The following is a 27,313-nucleotide window of genomic DNA, read 5'->3' as shown; positions in this document are numbered from 1 at the left end:
GCCGCTCAGGACCTACTGAAGCTTCTCACCACTGCGCCCAGGCCATTCTGGGCGCCAGGGCCGGAGAGGGGGCATCAAGGCAAGGCCGGCTCACATGGAGCTCACATCACGAGGGCAGTGGTGACCAAGTTAATCAAATGTGACTTGATGGCCCCTGCAGAGCCTCCAGAGCCTCCACACTGACAGCTGCTAAGTGACAGGACGGCCTGTTCAGAAAGGTCACAGAGCCATACCTCCGGTGCAGGGGGCCACTCGGAGGCCTGGCAGGCAGGAGGAGGGTGCCTATGACCCTGGTGAGCAGGGGAGGCACCCAGCCCCAAGCCAGCTCTGCCAGTGACTTGCTGTGTGACCCTGAAGTCACCGTGTGAAGGTTCTCACCTGTAAAATGGGGACGCATTAGTACCAACCTGAGAGATGCAAGGATTAAATGAATCAACAGCTATAAAGTGCTGAGAGCCTGGCCCAGAGTAATCAATCATCAATCATTACTCGTCTGGATCTACAACCCTATAAACACTGCCACTGTTTTATCAAAGAGAAGAAGCAGTCATGCCAGGCAAGACCTGGGCTTTTAAAACCAGGGTTCAGAATTTAATCAAAAGGTAATGGGGACTTCCTAGGTGACGCAGTGGTAAAGAATCTGCCTGCCAATGCAGGGGACACAGGTTCGAGCCCTGCCCTGGGAAGATTCCACATGCCACGGAGCAACTAAGCCTGAGCACCACAACTATGGAGCCTGTGCTCTAGAGCCCGTGAGCCACAACTATTGAGCCCACACGCCTAGGGCCTGTGCTCCAAAACAAGAGAAGTCACTACAATGAGGAGCCTGCACACCACAATGAAGAGGAGCCCCCCTCACAGCAACTAGAGAAAGCCCGTGTGCAGCAACGAAGACCCAATGCAGCCAATAAATAAATTAAATAAATAAATAAATTTATTAAAAAAAAATCTTTAAAAGGTGACGAGTAGTCACCACAGCATTAGAACAGAGAGTGACATCATTTGATTATTTTAAAAGGTCCCTGCAAGGCTGCTGTGTGGAGGCGATCGGATGGCAGGACCCGTCCCCAAGCATGGAAAAGGAGGCTAGTCAGTGCAGTGGGAGTAGGGGTGGTGAGGTGTCAGCAGGGATGGGAAGAGGTGTGGAGGTGAGGGTGCTGGGGGCACCAGCCTGCAGGCAGCACGGGAGCCTAAAGGGTGCAGAGGGAGTGGCAGGAGGGCAAGCACCCGGAGGTCCGGCAGAGCCCGATGCTCAGGACCTGGCGGCTGAGGGAGGGGTTGGGTGACCCCCCCCACTGGCGACCTGCCTCACCTCACCCACCCACTTTTCTCAGCCTGGTCATCCAATCCTTTCCTTTCACCGCCAAGCCTTTACCAGGACCAGGCTTCCTCCCTGATGACGAGGGGTGAATCTTCCCCTTCACACTCAACACCAGGACACAGACATGTTGTTCTCAGGCACACACAGAGCAGGCGTGGTGTTATCTGCTCCTCCCACACTTACACAGGCAGCCACGTGCACAGCTGTCATAGGATCTCATATGAGATCAACATCTTCCAGAAGGAAAACCACACCTAACACAGTGTCTAACACACTAGTATACAGTTGAGACAAGCTTTGAACAAATTAAAAGTAAAAGACAGAACTTACAAAATACATATATCATAATCTCACAGAAGACATTCTCCCTGTTTCCTTTAAATCCACCCAAAAAGCTTCAAGTTACCAATGTCTGAGTTTTGTTTTCAATCTGACAAGAACACCCTGAAACTCTAAGTAGAGATGTAATTCATCTTCTCAGCTGTGAAGCCTGTAGTTATCAGGGGTGGGGAGGGGTTTCCACTGCCACCTAAGGCCTGGCCTGAAGCTGTCGTATTGTGGGTCAGCCCTCATGTCAGCCTTCTGCATGTGCGCCAGCTTCCTCTCAGTAAACTATAGAATGTCTTTTCTGCAGGCAAAAATGTGCACCTGAAATTGAAGAGTGTAATCTATTAAATTCTGATAAGTGAAAATTGATCTCGAACTGAAGGCTGGTGCATGGACATGGGACCTCGGCATAAGACTGGGTGACCAGCTTGGGGGCAGCTGCAGGCCCAGACCCTGTCCAGCCATTTCTGTCCTCTCTGCTCTCAAGCACCTGAGATGGAACTGGCCTGGCGCCTCCATTCCCACCTCAGGCTCCCGCTGCCTGGCTCTCACCCACCCCCTGAACTGTAAATCCAAACAGATAAAGTCAAGGCAGTGGGAACAGCCCTCTTCTCATCCAAGCAATTGCATCACCCACTCCATGGCTTCTCCACCCTCGTCCAGGCAACCCCTGAAGACCTTCAAGTAGGTGTGGCATGTATATACATTCGCAAAGAGAAAATCTTCAATGAACTAAGGGGTCTGCTATTGAATGGAATCTTAGGGTAAATGCTTTTGGTAAAGTGAAGTGTTATTTTGACAGAGCAAAGCTCCACTCCTAATTGAACACTATATAACAGAATTTCAGCATTAACTAGAAACGCTGAGTCGTGAAGACTGGGCCATGCTCTTGCTTCTTGCTGTCAAGGTCAATGCGCCAGGTTGACTGGCCAGCTCCTGTTCGACCCCTCCCATGGATAACCCCTGTTGCTCACAGCCTCCAGCTTTTCTCACCCACTGTTCCCACCCTCACACCTCACCCGATCTTAGAAACAAACAAACAAGGACTCAAAACCCCACTCCCAACGAGCCTTCCCTTCAGGATGTCACTTTATCTCCACCACACCTTCCAGCATACCCTATTATGAAACTCTCTGGCAAGCCCAGAGACTTCCAAGTGACAAAGCCAAGCTGGGCTTTTGTAGTTTCAGAACCTGCTTTTCCCTACAACATCTGACATCAACATCCTGCCCTAGATACCCGGTCCCCCTCTCTCTCCTCCACATCACACCCACCACCACCACTCAGTACCCTTCTCTCTCCTCCACATTACACCCACCACTACCACCCAGTACCCTTCTCTCTCCTCCACATCACACACCCACCACCACCCAGTATCCTTCTCTCTCCTCCACACCACACCCACCACCATCACCCAGTATCCTTCTCTCTCCCCCACCACCACACCCACCACCACCACCCAGTACCCTTCTCTCTCCTCCACATCACACCCACCACCACCACCCAGTACCCTTCTCTCTCCTCCACACCACACCCACCACCATCACCCAGTATCCTTCTCTCTCCTCCACCACCACACCCACCACCACCACCCAGTACCCTTCTCTCTCCTCCACATCACACCCACCACCATCACCCAGTACCCTTCTCTCTCCTCCACATCACACCCACCACCACCGGGTCTCCTTGGGCCAACCTCTTCTCTGCCCCTCCCCTTACGCTTTTACTCCAGGGGACACAGCACTGACCCTGCATTTTCCACACACATGCACATCTGGAAACACTGCAACAGTGAGGTATCCGTCTGCATCCCCGACCTCATCCACTGTGTCTGCTCCCTGTTAACTCTCAAACAAGCCAGAGCACCAAACTCTCGAGGTAGAAACCACTGGCTATCCCATTCTTCACAAGAGAGACCCACATCTTCAGCATGACACTCAAGGTACTTCTCCGTGTCATCCCAGCCACCCAGGTTCACACAAGCCCTCTCTCCTCCAACCTCCCATAGGACCACAAAAACACAGGCGCTGACTGCACAGGAATTCCTCCTGACAGGGCTGCCTGCCCTCCTCAACCTGATGACCTCCCACGCCATCTCCCCCGCAGTCTGGCAGAGTCTCCCCACCGACTGTTCCTGGTGTTCCCATCTGTCTGGTTTTTGGAAAGGAGGAGGGTTGTTTCTGTGTGCATGTGTGTGTGTGTGTGTGTGTGTACACACGTGCATAGCAGAAGGTGCATTGCAGACTCTGACACAGCATGGACAGTACACACAGTGTCAGGACTGGAATCGGCAGCTCTGAGCTGATGCGACACTGAGAAGCAATGAGTACCCAACCCTAGAGAGAAAGTGAAAGACCAGGGAAGGGGTTCACATGCCGGATTTCCTTAAAGCAAGGAACGTCTTCGAAGGATTTCAGATAAAAAAATAAAGCAGAATAATTTAGTGCTCAAGGACACTGAAGTCAAAGTCCCTGCTGGGCCACAGACCAACGATGGAACCCGGACAAGTTGGCCTGGCTCTCCAAGCCTTGGTGCGCTCATCGGTGCAATGGGGGATGTAACCTCTCAGTGTGCAAACAGCACGGGCTTGTGAGCTAACAGACCGGCAGTGGCTGACACCCCCAGGCTGTGTTGGTCTGATCCTTATCTCCAATTTACACACATAAGGTTGCACAGCTCAGGTCCAGACACACGCCCCAAGACCAGCTGTGAACTCTGGATGTCATTCACCTGCCCACCCACACGACCCTGAGCCCTGAGCATGTGTGGTCAGACTCTCACGCTGACAAAACGCACTTCTCCATACACATGCAGGGTCTTGGTCAGAGTGTGGCTGTTTTCACTGCCTGACAACAGCCCATCTTGGCCCAAGGGTACTGCCAAAGCGACAATGTGCCCTGGGAGTACTAACGCCTGCTGGATCTCAGTCTCTGCAAATAGTACTTTCCGTTCTCATTAGTTACAGGCTGCCAGGGAATTTTAGCTGTGAACAGAATGAAGACAGGCTGGAGAAACATTCCTACTATTTATAAAGTTCTGTGTCAGAGACTCAATCCTCCCGAACAGCACTCCCCCGCCCGCCCCCTCCCCCCAACATATATATGAGCTGAGACCCTCCAGTAAGTGCCATTCTGAGTGGGGCTAAACAAAGGGCTGGACAAGAGCCAGGCCACAGGCTGGTCAGGTCCTCCTGCGGCCACAGGGTCGTGAGCTACAGCACGATGCCACCCAGCCTCGCTGAGCTATTTTGCTGTTTGGCTTGGGCTGTCTGTCCCCACACAGCATGAACTGCTAATTTTATTGCCTCTTTAAAAAAGTGCTTCAGAGGAGCCTCCTAGAGTATTGTATATATTTGTAACCCCCATACTTTTACCCTTTAAAGTAGCAGAACTAGATACTTTATCAAACATAATTACGTTACTGGACTAACAATGCCTGCAGAATGCAGCCCAGTTTCGGGCGATGTAGACTGGAGAGTTCTACGTAGCGGCTTGCAGAGAAATGTCTTTCTTACTATAAGAAGAGCCACAAACGAAACCAGTGTCAGGAAGGCATCTCTGACAGACAGCCTTTCAAATGCAGCGCTTCTACTCAGGTTACTGATGAAAAGCAACTAGTTCTGCCTTGAAAAGACCCTTCAAAGAGGAGTCACTCTGACTTCCTGGGCGACAGGCCCTGGGGTGGAGAGCCCGAGGATGCAGAGGTCAAGGCCCTGACAAGGGAGCTGACACTGACTCTGCAGTCACACCCTCACCTCCCAAAGGCACAGAGAAGCCAGAGGAACTGGAGGACCTGTACTCTGTGCCATGAACACCGGAATATGGCTCCCAACGGGAGCTGGGCATCCTGCCATCCTCAAGGCCAGGCTCACATGAGGACCACCAAGACAGGCCATCACTGTGTGGTGCTGGGGGCCCAAGACAGAAGGGGCTGGGACTCAGTTTCACCATGTGCCTGGGGCCACCTGCCACCCTCACACACAGGCCCCACCGCATCCCGGAGGTTGTCCACTCCCTTCACAGCCCAAGAAACAGAGGCTTCACTCAGACCCCGGGGGAATGCCTCTGGCTCTCAGGCGAGTCACTGGTTCTCGAGACTCCTGTGGTCTGCTCCCCACCCCCGCCTCCTCCCCCGCTACGCCCTGCCCTTCCCTGATTCCAGGTTAGGGTTAGGGTTAGGTTCCAGGTCGAGTAGGCGGGAACAGGTGACTGCTGTCTGTGCAGCTCACGGTTCCGCCAGCAGGAGCGATGCCACTGCTCCCGAGGACGGGCCCCGCCTCCAGGGGCCTGTCCCCATCTCCAGAGAAGCAGATGTGCCTGCTCCCTCTATCGGGCCCAGGCCTCCTCACCCTGCTTGCTCAGGATGCAGGAGAAAGAGCAGCCACTCACCACTGAGCACAAGGCACCCCGCCTGACTCTGAACTCACAGTAACAGTCCCGGACTCCAGGACACTTCTGCCACCAAGGCCACTTCAGCATCCTTGAGTCGCACTCAGACCACAGGTGAACCCAACACCCAACTCTCAAAACTCAATAATAAGAAGACAAACAACTCAATTTTTTTTCTAATGGGCAAAGATTTGTGCAGACACTTAACCAAAGACAACGTAAAAGACAGCAACATTATTGCTTATTAGGGAAATTCCAACTAAAACGGCAATGAAACACCACTATGCACCCATAAGAAAGTCTAAAATTAAAGACTTAAAGCATCAAATGTTGGTTAGGATGAGGAGAAACTGGAACTCTGATGCATATAAGTGGGGCTGCAAAATACGCAACACTTTGGAAAACTATTTGGCACCTGCCATATGCCGCAGCCACTTCACCCACAAGAGATGAAAGAGTCTGTCCCCACTAAGGCCTGTACACAAATGTTCACAGCAGCTTTATTCACAATGACCAAGAGATGGAAAAAACCCAATTTGATCATCAACAGATGAACAGATAAACAACAAAAATAAAAAATAAAAAGGAATGAATTACTAATATATAAAGCATGGCTGAATCTCAAAATAATTAAACTGAGGGACTTCCCTGGTGGCGCAGTGGTTAAGAATCTGCCTGCCAGTGCAAGGGTCATGGGTTCAATCCCTGGTCAGGGCAGATCCCACATGCCGCAGAGCAACTGAGCCCGTGCGCCACAACTACTGAAGCCCACGCACCTAGAGCCCATGTTTCACAACAAGAGAAGCCGCCACAGCTAGAGAAAGCCCTCGCATAGCAACAAAGACCCAACGCAGCCACAAGAACTTAATTAATTAAATAAATAAATAATAAGTATACTGAAAGAAACCAGACCAAAAAAAGTACATACTTTAAACAGACATTGTACATTCACGGTCACAGCGACATTATTCACAACAGCCAAAAGGTGGAAGCAACCCAAGCATCCATCAACAAATAAATGGATAAACAAAATACAATCCACCCACACAATGGAGTATTATTCAGGAAGGAAATTCTGACACATGATACAACAAAGGTGAACCCTGAGGACATTACACTCAGTGAAATAAGCCAGACACAAAAGGAAGACTGCACTTACATGAGGTCCCTAGAGTCATCAAATCCATAGAGACAGAAAGCAGAATAGTGGGTACCAGGGGCTGGAGGATGCAAGAATGGGAGTTAGTGTTGATTGGGGGCTGAGTTTGGGAAGATGAAAAAGTTCTGTGGATGGATGCTGGTGATGGCTGCACCACAACATGAATAAATTTCACTGCCGCTGAGTTGTATGCTTAACGACGGGTAAGATATTATGTGTATTTTACCACAATTTTTAGAACTAATCTTTTTTTTTCAGTACATCTTGTATAATTCCACTTAAATAATTCTAGAAAATGTAAAGCCATCTTTTCTGATGGAAGCAGATCAGCAGTTGCCCGAGAAAGGAATGGAGGCAGTAGGGGACGGTTCGGGGCTGACAGATATTTGCTATCTTGACTGTGATGACAGTCTCATGGGTGTACGCACAGGTCAACACTTACCAAACTATATACTTTAAATATACACAATGAGTATGTGTCAATTATAACTCAAATAAGGCTGTTCATAAGAAAATAAGACGGGCTCTGCTAAAAATAAGGTGGGTGAAGAGGAAGGCCAGAGCAAGGACAGCAAAGAGAACTGTAAGCGTTCACTGTGGGTCTGGCATGATCTTATTAACAAAGTCAAGGCCAAGTCACAAGTGGAGGGCAAAGGCTAAGAGAGAAAGTGTCACTGATGAGGATGACATGTCCTCGCAGTGGCTCCTGGACAGCAACAGCCAAGGTTCCAGAATAAATAGGAACAGAGGCAGCCCAGGAGTGAGGGAGCCCACCCCACCAAATCAGCCACTGGGAGCGAGAGGTCAGCAATTGCTGAGGGCAGGGTAAGAGAGGCTGGAGGTAAGGGCATGCGGGCAGGACCACAGAATGGCCTGCTGCTGGGACAGGACAGTCCCAAGTTGGAAACCAACTGAACACAGCCAAGCACAGCACCTCCTTCTCCAAGCCCCAGAAATATTTCTGGAGAAGGTAAGAAAGACCCTAAAATCAACAGTTTGTTACAGATGGTTTAACACAAACAAGTTTATGGAGTCAGGAGGGCACACGGATGTGGGGCGTAAGTGTCCTGATGCAGCAAGCCAGGTGACAAGGACCAGCCGCTCTGGAGGCCCTGTGACTTGAGGAAGGGAGAACTCCCACATTAAAAGACTGGTTTCACCTGGGCCATGAAGGCTAATCTACCTCACTGTAATTCTTCTGAATTATGCTTTAAAAGTCCACAAACTGACCACATCTACCCTTGCTGCTCTGGGCAACTCAAGAAAAAAACTGTTGGGTTTCAAGACATTCTGTTCCCTGCCGCAGAACCCAATTACAGGTATAGAGACAGAGTGTGGTTCTCCACAATAGCCAAGCTAGGAAGAAATGCCTTTAAAAATAAACAGGGTCATATGTGGAATCTAGAAAAATGCTATCAATGATCTAATATGCAAAGCAGAAATAGAGACACAGACCTAGAGAACAAACGTACAGATACTAAAGGGGAAGGGGGTGTGTGGGGGAGGAGGAATTGGGAGATTGGGATTGACATATATACACTACTGATACTATGTATAAGATAAATAAATCATGAGAATCTACTGTACAGGGAGCTCTACTCAACACTCTGTGGTGACCTAAATGAGAAGGAAATCCAGAAAAGAGGGGATATGAGTATACATATAGCTGGTTCACTTTGCTGTGCAGTAGAAACTAACACAACATTGTAAAGCAACTAGACTCCAACAAAAACAAATAAAATACAATAAAACAAAACAAAACAAAACAGAGTCTACAGAACTCCACAGTGGTTCCTTCAAAAGATAAAACCTCACTGCTGCTGGAAACAAGATTCCAAGTCAAAGGGGAAAGTCCTGAGTCATCATGAGGAATTCCTCTCTGGACTTTAACTTACTAACCCTATAACGTGTGTATGACCCAGATGAGGGCTGGAGTGATGTTACGACTTGGCAGGGCCTTGCAAGTCTGAGCAGCATGTCTACTCAGCAAGCCCTTGGCACCAACCTGCATACAGACCCACACCAGCCCTGGATGGCTCAATCCTCTGCTTGTTGTCAGGGATGTGGAACCAAGCACGGGGGTGGGGGTGGGAGGGCGGGGGTCTCAGACAACCGGGCAGAATGCCAGAGGTTGTCACAGGGACTCAAGGCCTCGGCCAGAACACTCTGGACCAGGCCTCCAACACAGAACAACATGCCCACGGAGTAGTGCTATGATATTAGGGTTAATGCCCACATCAAGACACTGGGCTACAAAATCTGTCTTTAAATGTAAAGAATAAAAGTTCTTTCATGTCAAGAAATGCAAATCGAAACCATGAGATATCACCTCACACCTGTCAGAATGGCTATCATCAAAAAGACCACAAATAGGGACTTCCCTGATGGCACCGTGGTTAAGAATCGACCTGCCAACGCAGAGGACACAGGTTCAATCCCTGGTCCGGGAAGATCCGACATGCCTTGGAGCAACTAAGCCCATGTGCTACAACTACTGAGCCTGCATGCTGCAACTACTAAAGCCCGAGTGCCTAGAGCCCATGCTCCACAACAGGAGAAGCCACTGCACTGAGAAGCCCGCGCACCCAACGAAGAGTAGCCTCCGCTCACCACAACTAGAGAAAGCCTGCATGCAGCAACAAAGACCCAACGCAACCATAAACAAACAAACAAACCACAAATAACAAATGTTGGCAAGAATATGGAGAAGAGAACCCTAGCACTTGGCTGGTAGGAACATAAACTGGTGCAGCCACTATGGAAAACAGTAGGGAGGTTCCTCAAAAAACTAGAGTTACCATATGATCCAGCAATTCCACTCCTGGGTATATGTCCAAAGAAAAGAAAAACACTAATTTGAAAAGTTCATAGCAGCATTATTTACAGAAGCCAAGATATGGAAGCAACCTAAGTGTCCGTCAACAGAGAAATGGATAAAGAAGATGTGATACACACACACACACACACACACACACACACACATTACTGAGCCATAAAAAGAATGAAATTTTGCCATTTGCAACAACAATGGATGGACCTTGAGGGTATTATGCTTAGTGAAATAAGTCAGACAGAGAAAGATATACTGTATGTTACCACTTAAATGTGGAATCTAAAAAATAAAATGAATGAATATAACAACACAGAAAGATTCACAGGGGGTCAAGGTAGGGGATTAAGAGGTACAAACTACTATGTACAAACTACTATGTTACTATGTAACAATACATTGTACAGCACAGGGAATGTAGCCAATATTTTACAATAACTTCAAATGGAACATACTCTATAAAAATACTGAATCACTATATGTTGTATACATGCAACTTATACAATATTGTAAGTCAAATACATTGTAACATCAATCAATCAATCAATCTTCTTCCATGTCAAAACAGTATGCAAAGAGCACAGGAACAGAACCAAACAGAACCATCTGCTGATTGACCAAGTCCTGCCATCCCAAAGGTGGCACATGGTTGAAAGGGTGGCTCTACCTGCTGTCCCAGCTCAGGTCAATGAATCCTTCCCAAATCCTCTTGCTCTCAGATTCCCCCTCCAGCCATCTCACCCCTCCCTCTTCACTGATTCCTCCTCTTCAATCATCCCCAGAGTTTCAGAACACTTCCACCCAATCTCTCACCGGCCACTGCCCTTCTCACTCCCTTCAGACAAAACTTCATTCCCTTGGTTACAACCACTGCTAAGATGATGACTCTCACACCTGGCTCCAACCTTTGCTTTTCTCCCTAAACTCCAGACTGACATGTCCCTGGCAGCTAATCACTTCCACTCACATGTCCCATAGTCACCTCATACCTGAAACCAAACACACACTCTTATACCACAGAACCCCCAAAGTCTCTTGAGCTGGGGACACAAGTTACCTTAGGAAGTGGGGAAATGGGGCTAAATATTAAAGGCAGGATAAGTGTGGGAAGACATTCTGGAACCTTTTTGAAACATTGAAAATGTTGAAGTATGTGGGCCGAGCGATGGGATTCAGAATGTCCTGCTTGAGCAGTGGAGGAGCTGAGGGTGCGGGGCATGGAGACTAATATCACCCTGTTTGGTCCTGAGGGATGGCTGGTTAGCCAAAGACGGGTAAGATTCCTCAGAGGAGGAACAACCTAAGACAGGCACAGCCGCAGAGGGGCCAACAGGGGTGATGCATAGAGCCTTCCTTATATCACCGTGTTTGGCCCTGGAGGATGACTGGTTAGCCAGAGACGGGTAAGATTCCTCAAGGGAGGAACAACCTAAGACAGGCACAGTCACAGAGGGGCCAACACGGGTGGGGCACAGACCCTTAATCCTTCTGAGAGAGGTCTCCTTCCCCCAGGGCTGCTTTGCTCTCCACACCCAGCTCAAATCAGGACCCAGGAGGCAAACAAAGATCATTGCCCCCAGTCATGTGAGGCCTTTGATTGTTTATGGGATTAACCTGGGAGTGTCAGACCCTTAGACTATGCCAAGAACTCAATAAAAGCAACGTGGGATCAATCAGCAAGGCTCTTGATCCGAGAGGTCTTGAGCCCCCCGGTCCCACTTTTCTCTTCAGTCTGTGTCTGTGTCTTCTTCAAGCTTGCGGCACCCGTCACTCACCTCGAGTCGCCGAGCTGGTCTCGGCAGATAAGGAATCTGTCTAGGAAGAAGTTAGCCCCCTCCTCTACCCCACAAAGCAGGCAACCACCCCTCCCTACCCTCCAAAAACCTAAAGGTTTATTCCACGGGGAATTGGCGACAGATAGATACACAGATTCAGACACAGACACAGACACACACCCCATCTTCGTGTGTGTGTCCATCCTCTCACAACAGTGAGCTGATACTGCAACCTTGAAACAAGAACAAAATATTATGTAAAAAAAACAGCAACAACCCCTTTCAGAAAACAAAGAACTTGTGGAAATGAATAATGATAGCAAAGCAAAAACCAACTCAATACAGAGATTGCAGGATGTGGGTGAGGATATCGTGCACAAGTTTCCCAGAAGAAAAAGAGAAAAAGTCAGAGACTGAATACGCAGGCTTAACACATTTTACTGTGCCTTGCAGATACTGCTTTTTTTTTTTTTTTTAAACAAACTGAAGGTTTATGGCAACCTTATGTTCACTGTCAGATGATAGTATTTTTTAGCAATAGAGTATTTTTAATTAAGGTATGTATATTGTTTTTTATATATGTTATTGCACACTTAACAGACTTACAGCGTAAACAACTTTTATATACACTAGGAAACAAAATTTGTGACTTGCTTTATTTTGACATTTGCTTTATTGCAGTGGTCTGGAACTATAATATCTGCAGGGTGAACATGTAGAAAAAAAACTTTGAACGCTGGAACCAGCAATCTAATTTCCGAATAACAACTAGATGAAGAACAAAGCACATACGGGGGGGAGGTAACCAGAAAGAATTTAAAGAAATTCCGTAGAGATGAAGGACATGAATTTACAGCCTGACAGGCCCACCACGCGCAAAAGCACATTGAACTGAACTAGACCCAAACTCAGAGAAGCAGGATGCACTTTTAGAACAGCAGAACACAGGGAAGAGTTAGCTTCCCACCAAGAGCAAGAAACAGAACGCCCTCCGACTCCCTAAGAGTGACACCGTGAGCTAGAAGAAAACAACAGAATGCAGGGCGCGCGCATTGCCAACCTAACACTCTACAGAGCCAAACTATCACTCAAGTATAAAGGCAACACAGACATATTCAGATATTTGGTACAGTGGCCAGCTTGCCCTGTTTGCTTGGGACTTTCTTTGCTTCCGCACTGAATTCTCACATCCCGGGAACCCACTGAGTCATGGGCAGCGGTTTGCCCATAAAACTAAAAGTCACTTATTCCAAGAACCCCTTAATCCCAGGAAATTTAGGAAGGTTGGTGAGGTCTCAAAAACTTTCTCCCAATGGTCACTTTCTCAGGATGTTACTAGCGGGTGTTCTCAACCAAAACATGAGAATAAAGAACGACGAAGGCCCACAGTTCACGTCACACTTAAGGGTGAAATCCTGAATGCTTTTCCCCAAGTCTGGGAACAAGATGAGGATGTCTGTTCTCACAATTCCTAGTCAATGTTGTACTGGAGGTGCTAGCCAGGGTGATTAGGCAAGAAAATAAATAAATAAAAGGCACCCAGACTGGAAGGAAGGAGTGAAACTATCTCTATTTGCAGATGATATGATCTTGCAGATAGATAGATCCTTAAGAATTCACTAAAAATTATTACAGTTAATAAATGAGTTAAAGTTGCAGGTTACAAAATCAGTACGAAAAAATCAACTGGATTTCACAACAGTAGTAGTGAACAATCTGAAAAAGAAATTAAAACAATTCCATTTACAACAGCATCAAAAAGAATAAAATGCTTAGGAATAAATTTAACAAACAAATGATAAAACTTACACTCCAAAAAGAAAACATTGTTGAAAAGAATTAAAGAAGCGCTAAATAAAACAGAAAGGCATCTCAAGTACCAGGACTGGAAGACTTAAATGCTGTGAAGATGACAATACCCCCCCAAACTGATCTAGAGAGTCAAAGCAATACCTATCAATACCCCGACCCTGGCTTCTTTGCAGAAATTGGCAAGCTGATTCTAAAATCCACACAGAAATGCAAGGGATCCAGAATAATGGATTACAGGATCTGAGAGGACATTTCTCCAGAGAAGATATACAAATGGCCAATAATTACATGAAAAAATACTCAACATTTGTAGTTACTAGGAAATGCAAATCAAAATCATTAGGATGGCTATAATCAGAAAGAACAAGTGTTGGCAAGGATGTGGAGAGACTGGCGCCCCCATAAAGTGCTGGTGTACAATGGTGCAGCTCCTGTGGAAAATAGTCCGGCAGCTCTTCAAAAGGTTAGGCACTGAGTTACCAAGTGACCCAGCAATTTCACTCCTAGGAATATGCACAAGAGAAACAAAAACATGTATCCAGACAGAAACTTGTAAATGAATGTTCATAGCAGCATTATTCAGAACAGACAATCCAAATATTCAACTGCTGACTTAACAAAATGTGGTCCATCTATACAAGGAAGTATTATTCAGCCAATAAAAGGAATGAAGTCCTGACACATGCTACATCACTGATGAGTCCTGAAAGCATGATGCTAAGTGAAAGAAGCCATACACAAAAAGCCAAATACTGTATGACTCTATTTAAATGAAATGTTAGAACTAGCAAATATAGACAGAAAGTAGGATGCTGGTTGCCTAGGGCTGGAAGGTTTGGGAGGAAATGAGGAGTGACTGCTAATGAGTATAAAGTTCTTTTGGGGGTAATAAACATATTCTAGAACAGAATTAGATAGTAGTGAGGATTGCACAACCTTGTAAATTTACTAAAAACACTGACTGGTACATGATAATAGGCATTTTATGATATGTGAATTGTATCTCAATTTTAAAAAACTCTGTGTGTTGTGAGCATGGAGAAAGGTATGCAAGAATATACTTCACGGTATATTAACATTAGCTACAGAATTAAGAGGAAGACTTTACTTTTTAAATATATTTGTAATGCACCTATTATAGTGGCCACACATTTTCTAATATTAAAATGATCTAATAAAGAAATAGCAAATGTAATTTTTTTAATTGGAAGGAAATTCAACAAGATACTAATACTGATGGAACTGAATAATTTTCTCTATTTTCCAAATTTTCTAAAACGTGTTTTGATTACTTTTATAATTAATGAATTGCTTTCCTAACTGCCACAAGCTATAACACATAGTGGCAAAGAAAATGCCATTCCTAAATGCAATACAAACATCAAATATTTGTATATTAATTGAACTCAGGATACATGAAATCTGTATGGAATCCTCCAGGGCAACTTTCTGTAACTGAACTTAATGACAGAAGGAAAGGAAGCCATGAACAATGCAATGATATACCTGCTTTTAACACAATATTTAATGGAAGCATAACTGATAATATACGCTAAGGTAATATGCAGTTTTACCATACTATCAATTAAAGACCCCAAGAGGTATAACATAGAACTTGATCAAGTCACAGTAAAATTCATTTTAAAGAAATCAAACAATATTAAAGAACAGTCTCAAACCTCTTGCACACAATGGAATGGTACAACCTATGACTTGAAAGGAGAGAGAAATTTCTAAAATCTAACAACATAAAGGAAATCACTGAAGACAAGATAGATGTGGCAAAGTCCCTGCACAAAGTTCAATGAATCAACTGGAAAAAGAAAAGCAGCAAATAAGAAGATGTGTTAAGTTTTCTTTGTGAAACTCTACAGAAGGGATATACCCAGATTCCAGGCCCTGGAGTAGTAAGAGAAGGAAACACCAATGGTAAATCATCGCGTAGAAAATGTAATCTTTCTTATAATTAAAGAAATGCAAATTAAAGTATAAGGTATTATCACACATGTTTAACTTTACAACTTGCTCACTATCCATGATGACCAAATAGGCCTGTCCCAGGGGAGGCAAAGCACAGAAGCAGCTAGGAACGTGCTCCCATCCCATCACCACAGGCCTCTCTACAGACAGCATTCCAGACTCGACCACAATACCATGAGCACGTGTAATATTCACCACCACCAAAGCTAGACTAACCACGGGAAAAAAACCTGTCACCACTGACAACACTTGGGGCTTCAAACCTACCACAGACTCTCCCCAAAGGACACTAAGCAAACCAGCTACCTCAGAGGAATGGAGGAAAATATGAATGCGGCATGAAAATAAAGGTGAAGAGGACCTGATGCTTTAACTTTGGAGGAAAAAAGACCTCAAAAGTTTAAGTCCCAGATGGAGGATGAAACAACTACAATTTACACTGAATTCATAAATACCACAGACACTCCACATGAAGTAATTCCACTACCCAACCTGTGACTGTTCAACTTTTCACAGAATTTACAGTAAGGTATTTCCGTTTTCTTGGGAAAACTGTCAGTCTTTGTTAAAGCCTGTTTGAACTACACTGTGATTCTTTTCCACACTCACAAATTCTAGGTGGTCCTAGGCAGCAGACCCAAGAATTAGCCTGGCCACAACCCTGCCCATCTCACAAGCTCCTGCAAGGCTGCACCCTCTGGGGGAAGGCCCTGAGCACACACAGGGCCCTCGCCTGCCTGCCCGCCTGCCTGCCTGCCGCCACACGGGCTGGAGGACCAGGCACGCCTTCTCCAGGAAGCATTCCAGATGTCTAAGGGAGCTGTCTGATCTCTTCCTTACACTCGACACACTGGACTACAGCTGTGTGTCCCCGTCTCCACACTGTGAGCCTCAAGCCCCTATCCCTCCAACACGGCAGGGTCTGGTACAGCACGTAAGAGACATGACACACATGTGGGATGGGAGGATAGAAGGGCAGGCCCATGAAGGGACGCCTCTGCTAACATCAGAGCGGCCTACGAAAGGAAAAGGCTTTTCAAATAACCAGTTTCCTGTCACTGGACTGACTGACTCGTACTTTGAGGGGTGTGGAAAAGCGGAACCCCACACCCACAGCTGTGAGTGCATGCTGGGCCACGCTCTGTATGGAGTGTAGCCATGCTTTCAGCCCCAGTGGCTGAAATAGAGGAAACTGAGGAAAAGGGAAGCCTGGGAGCCACACCCACACAGGTAGGACATGGCAGCTCCCGGGGGCACTGCCACCCTCCTCAGCAGCCAGCCTGAACCCATGACCACATGGAAGCTGTCCACACTTGTGATGAACAGGTGATGACAGACTAACTTCTACAGCAAACAACATCAGTGCTCAGACCAGTCAGCTGTGCAGGCAGATGTCCATGAACAGGTGGCCTCCCTAGGAGACTTTCTGTAGCATTGTAAAAATAAAGCCACACACGCACTCCCTGGGAGAGAGGGAAAGACAGAGAAATGTGTGTTACCTCTAGATCCTTGAGAATATTTAAAGTAACTCAGTCAAAGAGCTGATATACCTTGCTTACAAACATTTCATAAATTGCCCTAAAATTTCAACAGAAACTAATTTCCAGGGTTCTAATCACAGTTATTGAACAAATGTAACCTATAATAAATTAATACACATGCAATTCATATGCTAAAAATCCTCTAATGATCATGTCTCCAGGAAAAGTCCTAAATAAGAAAAATTGATCAATATATATGTTTAACTTCTAGTGGAATAAAGAAACCCTAAACAGATTACTCCACCTGTTTGAATGTACAAGAAAACAGGAAAGCCCTACTTGATGGGCGGCTCTCAAAGGGAGGGACACCTTGGAGTCTTGGGGGCCTGAAGGGAGAAGGTAACTCTGGGCCCTATGCACCGTCCTCTGCCGCACACCCCTCTACACGTTCCTCTAGACAGCAGGCAAGTGGCAGCCTGTTTACAATTAATCTGAACCTGGAACAGAGATCAATTTTATAAAAAAAAAATCCTAACATCTTTTGCCTGGTCTCACCACACTGTGAATTTTCCAGGCAAACAACCATGTATGAACCTGTTTGATTCTGGGCTTTATTGACAGTTAGTCACCTCTCTGAAAACTCATGACCAGCACAGCACTACTTAAGTGACCTACATTGGTAGACTTCACAAAGGATAGTAAAGTGCAGTGTCACAAAACATTTCTTATAAAAATGGAGCATGGGGGACTTCCCTGGTGGTGCAGCACGTAAGACTCTGAACTCCCAATGCAGGGGGCCTGGGTTCAATCCCTGGTCAGGGAACTAGATCACACATGCATGCCGTAACTAAGAATTCTCATGCTATAACTAAGGAGCCCCACGTGGTGCAACTAAGGAGCCAATGAGCCACAACTAATGAGTCCACAAGCCACAACTAAGGAGCCTGCCTGCCGCAACTAAGACCCAACACAACCAAATAAATAAATTAATAAATACATAAATTTTTTTTAACGGAGTATGGTCTGGCAGGGTTAAGAAGTTCAGGAGGAAACCTAGTTTTTCACTTTTTAAATAAATGAACACTTAGCAACTCTTCAGAGGATCATCTCTTGGTATAAACTTATGGGTCTGAAAAGTAACATAAGGAGTTGGCTGTGTGGCTCCAAGCCACATGTCTTTTCCCCACAGACAAAGCCACCCGCCGGCCCCTGTGCCCCCAACAAGCGGTGCACACAAGGCTGGGCCACGCTCAGGGGACACTGTGGTTCCATGCGGAACAACTGCTTGGGACAAACGCTGTGCCCACGGTGTTCCAGAGTGGAGGGCTGAAAGGACCACAGAGATCATCCACACAAGCCCCTCGTCTATCCAGGACAGAACTGTGACCTGTCCACAGGCACACGGCTCTGCCGCCGCCTCGCCCCGACCCAGGCTCAGCGGTCAAGTCCGCTCAGACGCTTTCGGGGAGTAGATGCTGAAGCAGCGCCTCAGAGGCACCCTAAAAGGGGGACATGAGGGAGCTTTTCCCCAGCAGGAGCGCTGCTCAACAGGTATCTTGAGGACAGTGGGACACTCCTGGATGATGCGTGGCCCACGGCAGTGTCACAAGCTCCTGAGGGAGGCCAAAGGCCCCCATCCCCTGGCTCAGACCTGTCGGAGTCTTCTTGAGACAGTCATAAGGACATCTGAACAGCCATTTTGGAAATGGTAACACTGGAACCTCACCCTCACACGTACAAAGAGAACAAACGGATCAGAGGCACAAATATAAAAAATGACACCACACAAGCGTTATTTTCACATAACTACAGGAAAAAAGCATACAAGTACCAAGGAAAATGGGTGAAATCCTTCCCAAACTCAGCACAGGGAAAGCTTTCTCACTCAAAATCCAGATGCCAAAAAAAAAAAAAGATAAATTTTATAACATGAACATTTTAAATATTAAAAAACACTTTTGCTTGGAGCAAAATCTATCATAAGCAAAATCAAAAGACAAACTGGAGGAAAATATTTGTAATATATTACAGATAAAGGTCTAATTTCCCCAATATAGAGAGCAAGCTCTTAGAAGTTGAAGTAAAAAAATAAGCCCTAATAGAAAAATGAGCCAGAGTATTCTCAGAAAAAAGATACATAACGATCCCTTAAAAGCGTGACACTATGCGCAACGCCACACATGATCACAGAAATAAACATTACAACGTGAGCATATCTCATCTTTCAAAGAGTGAAAATTCAAAAGCTCAGCACGCACTCAGCTGGCCCAGCTGTGGGGACAGGCTCGCAGACACTTGCCTTCCACAGGGGAACGTCACTGGCTTATCTAACAAAACCACCGACACACATATGTAGTGACTGGAAGGGAGGGGGTGGCAGGCGGAGGGAGCGCGTGGGGAAGCTTCTAGTTATTTCTTGTTTGGGAATATCTTGTTCTGGGTGGTGATTCATGGCAATGCTCCTCTGTAAAAATACATCAGACTGTACTTGAAAACTGCTCCCATAACAGATGTGTGTGGTGTGTCACCCTGGCTAAGGGGGTCCATCTTCCCAAACTCCCTTCCCTGGGTGGTTCTGAATTAGAGCCTGCCGGAGGCTGCCTGAGGACGGAAGTAGAAGCTTTAAGGGGGCAGCAGCCTCAACTGTAAGACACACAACGGACAGGTCCGGGGTGTCTCGTGGGCTCCAGCTCAACCTCGTCACCTACAGAACTAACTAGTTCTCCAGCCGGTGGCTGAAAAGGCCACCGTCAAGGCCCGCAAGAACCACTACTAAGCAGTGTGTGGCTAAATCTACCAAGTATTCCAGGGGCCTTCCAGATCTGGACCCAGGTGAGCCGGTGACTAGGGACAGTGGGAAGATGACGGGGTCAGTGGGCCCTCGGCAGCGTGCAGGGGTGGCCCCGTGCCCTCAGCAGGGATGGGGGCGAGCCCTGTGCGGATGGCACCTTGCTGAGCAGGTGGACAGAGGCAGTACTGGTGCCCAAGACCACTTCCCTCCCCAGAACCGGGCTGCACGTGGAGGGGGCAGCTCAGGCAGGATGACCTTTTCTGTTTCTAACTTACAACCTGCTTCAGGAAACTAGCTGCAGGGCACACCCCTCAAGCTTAAGTTGTACTTACGCACACTAATGAAGTCTGAAATGCAGAAAGTGATAAGTGCTGGAAAAAGGCACCCAAGAGACCTCGGGGAGGCCAGGCCTGGACAGCACTGGAGCATGGCCGGAGAGGGTGGCCGACAGAAAAGGGGCCGGCACATGGGGGGAACGTCCTCCCACGGAGGGGAAGGAAGGTCCAGAGAGACTGGCGGGGGGGTGGGGGTAAGCCGAGGATGGAGGAGGAACAGTGGGAGATGCCTCCCTGGGGAGAAGTCCGAAGTAAAACAGTGCAGAGTGTGAGGCTCGCAGAGGAAAGGGACTGGAGAGAAAAGAAAGTGTGGATCAATGAGTCTCGAGCTGGGTCTCGAGGCAGGACTAAGTGACTAGAAGCCTTAGGGAGGGAGGGAGGAGGCTGCCTGAGTGTGTATGAGACTAAAGGGAATGGAGAAAGGCCCAGACTGAGCAGGAGGCTTCAAGCCCCAGTCTGCATGGAGGGGTCAAGGATGCAGAGATGGACTCAGCTCTGGTCTCTCCCAAATAAGGAGGGCCAGTGTGCTGAGGGCAGGACAACAGATGGGCCACGAGTCCACCTCTTGTCCCCTTCCCAACACACAACAAAATCTGAACCAAGCGGCACCCAGCCCAGAGAGTGTGGGGACACATCTGGTGACACCCGGGACGTGGCGCTCCATCCCTGCACAACAGTGACAAGCACAGTACGCCCTAGCTGCGCCCCTCCCCACCCCCCAAATCTCCAGAGACTGCTGTGGAACAGTGACAGCATTCACACAAAGTAACAGGAGTCTCAAGCACAAAAATGAACACAAAATCAGGAATCACCAAACCCTGAGAAAAGCCAGATTCCCTGGACTGGGACCCCCAAATTCTACAGAGAAAGAAGTGCTGCTGCAAGCCCTGGAGGGAACAGGTCACCAGGACTCCACGACAGACTCAATCACCCTTCCAAGTGATGATCGTGACACACTGCACTCCAAAAATCAACCAGCTACCTGAGAGACTAAAACTTGTGGTCACTGAAATTTAAAAAAAAAAAACACAAAAGGTGAACTCCAGAAAAGTAGTCACCTCTGGGAGTACACCGTGCTCGGGGTGGTCAAAGGGGCCTAAGATTTACCTATGTTTCTGAGTGTACTCCTTTATTATTGTGTAAATAAAAATTAAAGAAAATTTTCAAAGAAATATATTTTTTGAATGAAATAGATGAGAACTTAGTACTTCTACAACCTTTCAGGCTCCTCCAAAAAGAACAGTCCCTCAAGGTGACAGCAGGCCAATTAGGAATGAAAAGGCCCTGTGGTCTAATTAATTTGGTAAACTCTGGGTTAAACTGCACGTTTCTCTATTCCAGGACTGCCAGGTGTCCGTGACACGGCACAGCCCAATGATTCACAGATGCTCCAAGAACGCCAGCCACAGAAACGTGCACTTTGACTGGAGATGCCCAAAGCTGTGTGTCAGCTTTCATTCTTTTTATTCTGCGGACCAACAGCCTCTTGGAAAGAGGGCAACCCCCACTCCTGGGCATTTGGACTGTCTGGGCCCTCTCATTCATTTTTCTCAATGAATACATATTACTTCTGAAGACATTTTCAGGACTTTCAGAATCTCATAGTCTGTTTAGTCACTGCTCTCCTCTAATTCCATGAGAAACAAGGCCGGAGCAGAGTCACTGAGCACAGTTTACACAGCGGGCGGCTGCTGCAAAGAAAACACAGCACCGATGAGGCCGATGAGGACACATTTGTAATATTCACTGTGTGAAAAAAGCCAAGGATGAGCAGTGTACACAGCACACCATCATCCCTGTAGAAATTCAATCTGAAAGGCAGGATGGTGTCGTGGGGGAGGCTATGCATGTGGGAGCAGGGGTGCGTGGGAACTCTGTACTCTGCTCACTTTTGCTTTGAACTTAAAACTCTTCTAAAAAATAAAGTCTATTTTTTTAAAAAGTAGGGGAGAGGCGCAAATAAGCATCCTCGGATCTTCACAGACTTCTGCTGTGGTGTCCCCGTGGTGACTGGCTCATGCCGGTTCAGGGGGGCCCCCCTCCTCGGAGAGAACAGGGAGGCGGCAGTCACGGTGAGAGGAGGACTGATGTTCCACAGCCCCCTTTCTGCAACTGCAATCTCTTTAAATATCTGCATGCGGCATTTTTCGAAAAACCAGTAAAAAAACAGTTTTAAGGAAAAAGTAAGTTCTAGGGCTAGAGGGGTACAAAGGAGACAGATCTAAGTAAAGGCTGCAGCAGTAAAATGAAAGGCACTAGGCCACAAAGCCACAAAGTGGGGAAGAGACTGGCACAAGGAGGCAGAGTCTATAAAGAAATGACCACTGGACCCAGGGGCACAGCCTCTACCCTGCAGCCAACTGAACTGCCAACCAGGCCAATTGAGACTCCAGGCCCCCAGGGCCACCCTCAGCAGGGCTCTCCCCAGCATCCTTCTCATCAGAGTTTAGCCCAAACCTGAAATCTGCTGTTAACATTGAGATCTACTGTGCGTCACTAAGAGGGCACTGCCAATCTGCTGGAGGACAGGGGCCACACCCCACGTCCATGACCTTCATTGTGTGGCAACCGTCCCCCTCCTTCCTGACTCTACGCTCTGGGAGGTACTTCCATGAGTTTTGCTGCTTTTGTTGTTTGGAGACTTTGGGACTTGTTTTCCTCGGGATGGAGAACAGACTTCTTTCTGTTCTCTTATTCAGGACCCAACAAAGTGGGCGGCGGGGGGGGGGGGGGCGGTCCCACGAAGCAAGTTAGAAAACCAGTTGTCACTACATGGCTTTGTGCAGCATCCATCCTGCCAGGCACGTGGGCACAAGGGTCATGGGATCAGCATGCAGGCACTGGGGTCAGGGGGTCACCCTGCAGGTACCAAAGTCATAGGCTGAGCCTGTGGGCACCAGCGTCACGGAGTCAGCAGCACTGCCTTCAGAAACAAGAGGCAAAAAAAGACCTGGAAGTTTGCTCTCCTGGGAGAGCATGAACATCTGAAATGACATTCCTCCTACTTTATTCAGCTTTCCCCAGGGACGCCCAGAAAATGCTCAAGTGTTTTTAGGTCACAGCTAGTCCTACCTACCCACTTACTGCGACGCTCCAGCAGCAGCAGAACAGAAACCTCTCAGGGAAGCTGCCTGCCTGCCTGCCTGCCTGCCTGCCTGCCTGCCTGCCTGCCTGCCTGCCTGCCCGGGGACACTGGCAGGGGCAGATCGGCTGCTCGAGGCGCAGGGCTTCGTGGGGGACCGGCCCAGACCTGTCTCCCGCCCCTCCTGCCGTTTCCCCCTCACAGAAGATTCTGCCTAGGCATCCAAGGGCTCATGGCCACCCACTGCAGAAACCTGAGGGGCGCTGGCTGGTTTCCTTATGACTGCCCCCCTCACCAGCCCCCAGGCTGCACTTACTGCGAGCTGCACCCCAGCCACCCCATGGAAGAACTGGCCAAGAAAGGTAGAAAGGTTATGCCAGAGGAGGGGGGAGAAGTTCCTTCCAACTCCACACATGACAATGCCACCCACAGATGAGCGTGGGGCTTGCTGTCGGAAGCAGAACGTACTGACAGAACCGGGACTGCTCATTTAACTGGGGACAGCAAAGCGCCCACTCCTCCCTCCCCGCCTCCCTCCAACTGCAGAGCAGCTCGGGAACCAGGAGGCACTGCCCCTGCACCAGCCGGCCAGAGGTCCCACCGGACTGGCACTCCTCAACCCCACCTGCCCCAGGCCCTGAAACAAACCTACACGTGTATTCATTCCATAAATACTTGCTGAATGAAAGCGCCCAACTGAGCACTCAGCCTATACTGAGCATTCTCATTTTACTGTCTCACTTAACCCTCACAACAACCCTTGAAGCTGAGAATCATCACCCCTACTTGACATATGGGAAAACTAAGGCCTGAAGGCCAGACAGCTTAGCAAGGTCTGAGCTGGCATCTGAATGCAGAGTTTTTGATGCCAAAATTCATACTCTTAATCCATAATGTGAATTTTTGAAAGGGAAGGAAGAAAACTGGAAGTGAAAAGTTGGGCAGGATGGTTTCAGAGGATAAAGAACAGGAAATAGGCAAAAAATAGGCCTAAAAGCCAGGACACCAGCAGCGACAGCACACCTGGTGCTCAGATCCTTGATTTCAGACCATTCTCCAATTAAAAGGCAAGGCCGCTTGGAGAAAAAGCTGACTTCACAGCAGGGTGACCTGGAACATCTTGTAGTGCAAGCACGTAGAGAAGTGCTCAGAAAATGATGTGAACGTGTCAAAGGACAAGTCGATCCGAAGGACACCCTGAGCAACAACACAAGACAGTGGGGTCATAACTATGGAGTCAACATCCGTAAGGACACGATGACGCACATAAACAAGTGTACGAATGAGTGAGTGAGTGGAGGAGAAAGAAAAGCAATAGCAATATAATCCCAATAAATAAACGCAGAAAGAAGGATACAAACAAAATCGCGATGTGGCAGACACCACAGCAATAACGGTTTCAGGCAAGAACAATCAATGGTTGCTAAGATTCGTGGGCAAAGTATGAGAAGAAACAAGATATTTACAGAGTCTCAAAGTATTTGGGCACGAGACACTTGCTAATTACAAAGGGGAAAATAATAACTCTAGCACAGAAGAACGGCAGCCACTGCCACCACCTTAGTTGGTCACAAGGAAACAGCAGACAAAACCACACTGAGAGACACTCTACCAAGGAAAAAAGGAAGTCAGTAAGTACTCAAAGTGTCAAGGTCATGAAAGACAAAACTAAGAAACTGTGCCAGACAGAGGAGACCGAAGAGACGTGCCCCTAATGCAGTGACGACAACGGATGCAACACGGGCCCAGGAGAAAGGACACTACTGGAACGATGGATGAAACTGGAACAAGGTCTTCAGATGCACTCGCAGCAGCCCCTGGTTACAGGAGGCACGAATATCTGGTGGCATGCTGGGAGAAGGATGCATGGGATCCTTTCAGTGATTTTTGCAACTTTATTTTGGCAGATTTTTTTTTTGGCTGCACTGGGTCTTCATTGCTGCACATGGGCTTTCTCCAGTTGCGGCGAGCGGGGGCTACTCTTCATCATGGTATGCAGGCTTCTCATTATGGTGGCTTCTCTTGTTGCAGAGCACGGGCTCTAGGCACATGAGCTTCAGTAGTTGTGGCTCACGGGCTCTAGAGCATAGGCTCAGTAGTTGTGGCGCACGGGCTTAGTTGCTCCGTGGCACGTGGGATTTTCCCAGACCAGGGATCGAACCCGTGTGCCCTGCATTGGCAGGTGGATTCTTAACCACTGCGTCACCAGGAAAGTCCCATGGCAGATCTTAATCATCTAAAAATGAACGTTTTCTTTAGAGACCACAAAATACACAGACCTTAAGAGTTATATGCGACAGCACATGCTAGCTCTTGCTCAGCTAAGAAAGGATTGGCCCCATTCCATCACACCATTGAAACCATGGACCTGACCCTCAAGAGATACTCAGAACCCAGGCTCACAACCAACCAGACACGTATGCTTCAGAGCTGAGTTATCCCAGAGTCTTATTGCAGAGGTTCTCAAAGTGAACTTGGAGATGAAGCCACCTGTGCCCTGCAGCCCTATGTCACCCAACTGTTGAGCCCCACTGTTGTACATGGTGGCCTTCCCAGAAGGACTCCACTTACCCACAGGAGGGCAGATTCTCTGGCTTAAGAAAAAGAGATGAAAAACTCAGGCCTGCTCCCACTCCCTTACAGTACAGCCTGCAGAGCCCAGGGCCCACTCAGACCAGGGTTCCTGACTCCCAGTCCTGGGCTCTGTCCCTAGAGGGTTCTTCGCCACCAGGGAACCTGAGTGCCTGGCCTCTCAGTACAGAGACAGGGAAACAATAAAGGCCTCAGGGCTCCAGGACCACACAGGGCTCAATTAGGGAGTTTTCAGAACACTGAGATGCCATAAAAGAAGACAGGGATGAGCAGAACTCCCACCTCCAGACGTGCACATCACCTGCCATCTGGGACTCCACCTACACGGCTCGCATGGCTTCTCAGACCAACTGCAGCCAAAGCCTATCCTGTCACCCTCAGAATCAGCCACTCCCCTACCCCTTCCCCCTGCAGCTAATGTCAGCTCCACCCTTCCAGGTGCTCAGGGCAACAAATTTTGAGGCGGAGAAAAAAAATTAAGTTACATTTAAAATTCTAAATATTAAAAATGTATATAGTTGGGCCTCCTAGGTGGCGCAGTGGTGAAGAATCCGCCTGCCAATGCAGGGGACACAGGTTCAATCCCTGATCCAGGAAGATCCCACATGCTGCGGAGCAACTAAGCCCGTGAGCCACAACTATTGAGCCTGCACTTTAGAGCCCGTGAGCCACAACTATTGAGCCCATGTGCTGCAACTACTGAAGCCCACGTGCCTAGAGCCTGTGCTCCGCAACAAGAGAAGCCACGGCAATGAGGAGCCAACGCACCACAACAAAGAGTAGCCCCCACTCACCGCAACTAAAGAAAGCCCACGCACAGCAAAAAAAAAAAAAGACCCAACACAGCCAATAAAATAAATTTATTTTTTTAATGTATATAGTTTATTATTAAATATAGCTGTCAATAAAATACTATAATAAAAACCAGAGTCTATATTCCTGGAAAATCCAAGAAAATCAACTGAGGAACTATTAGAAGGTAGTGAGAGAACTGCGTATCGGTGTACAGGGCCTACTAAATAAAAACATTAAAATTCTACAGAAGAGGACTTCCTAGGTGGCGCAGTGGTAAAGAATCCGCCTGCCAATGCAGGAGACACGGGTTCGAGCTCTGCTCTGGGAAGATTCCACATGCCACGGAGCAACTAAGCCTGTGTGCCACAACTATTGAGCCTGTGCTCTAGAGCCCATGAGCCACAACTACTGAGCCCATGTGCCGCAACTATTGAAGCCCATAAGCCTAAAGCCTGTGCTCTGCAACAAGAGAAGCCACTACAATGAGGAGCCTGTGCATCGCAATGAAGAGTAGTCCCCGCTCGCAGCAACTAGAGAAAGCCCGTGTGCAGCAACGAAGACCCAATGCAGCCAATAAATAAATTAAATTAATTAATTAATTAATTAAAAACAATTCTACAGAAGAACATAAAACAAGACTTGGTA

General features: G+C 47.7%; 1 protein-coding gene across 3 annotated transcripts in view; it reads right to left on the bottom strand.

The window, feature by feature from the left end:
• Nucleotides 1-27,313, bottom strand: part of NUDCD3 (NudC domain containing 3) — a 79,540-nt gene that overhangs the window by 38,983 nt on the left and 13,244 nt on the right. The window lies entirely within an intron of this gene.

Source organism: Hippopotamus amphibius, chromosome 4, assembly GCF_030028045.1.
Source record: "Hippopotamus amphibius kiboko isolate mHipAmp2 chromosome 4, mHipAmp2.hap2, whole genome shotgun sequence".
Lineage (NCBI taxonomy): Eukaryota > Metazoa > Chordata > Mammalia > Artiodactyla > Hippopotamidae > Hippopotamus > Hippopotamus amphibius.
This window is presented reverse-complemented; position numbering and strand designations above follow the sequence as displayed.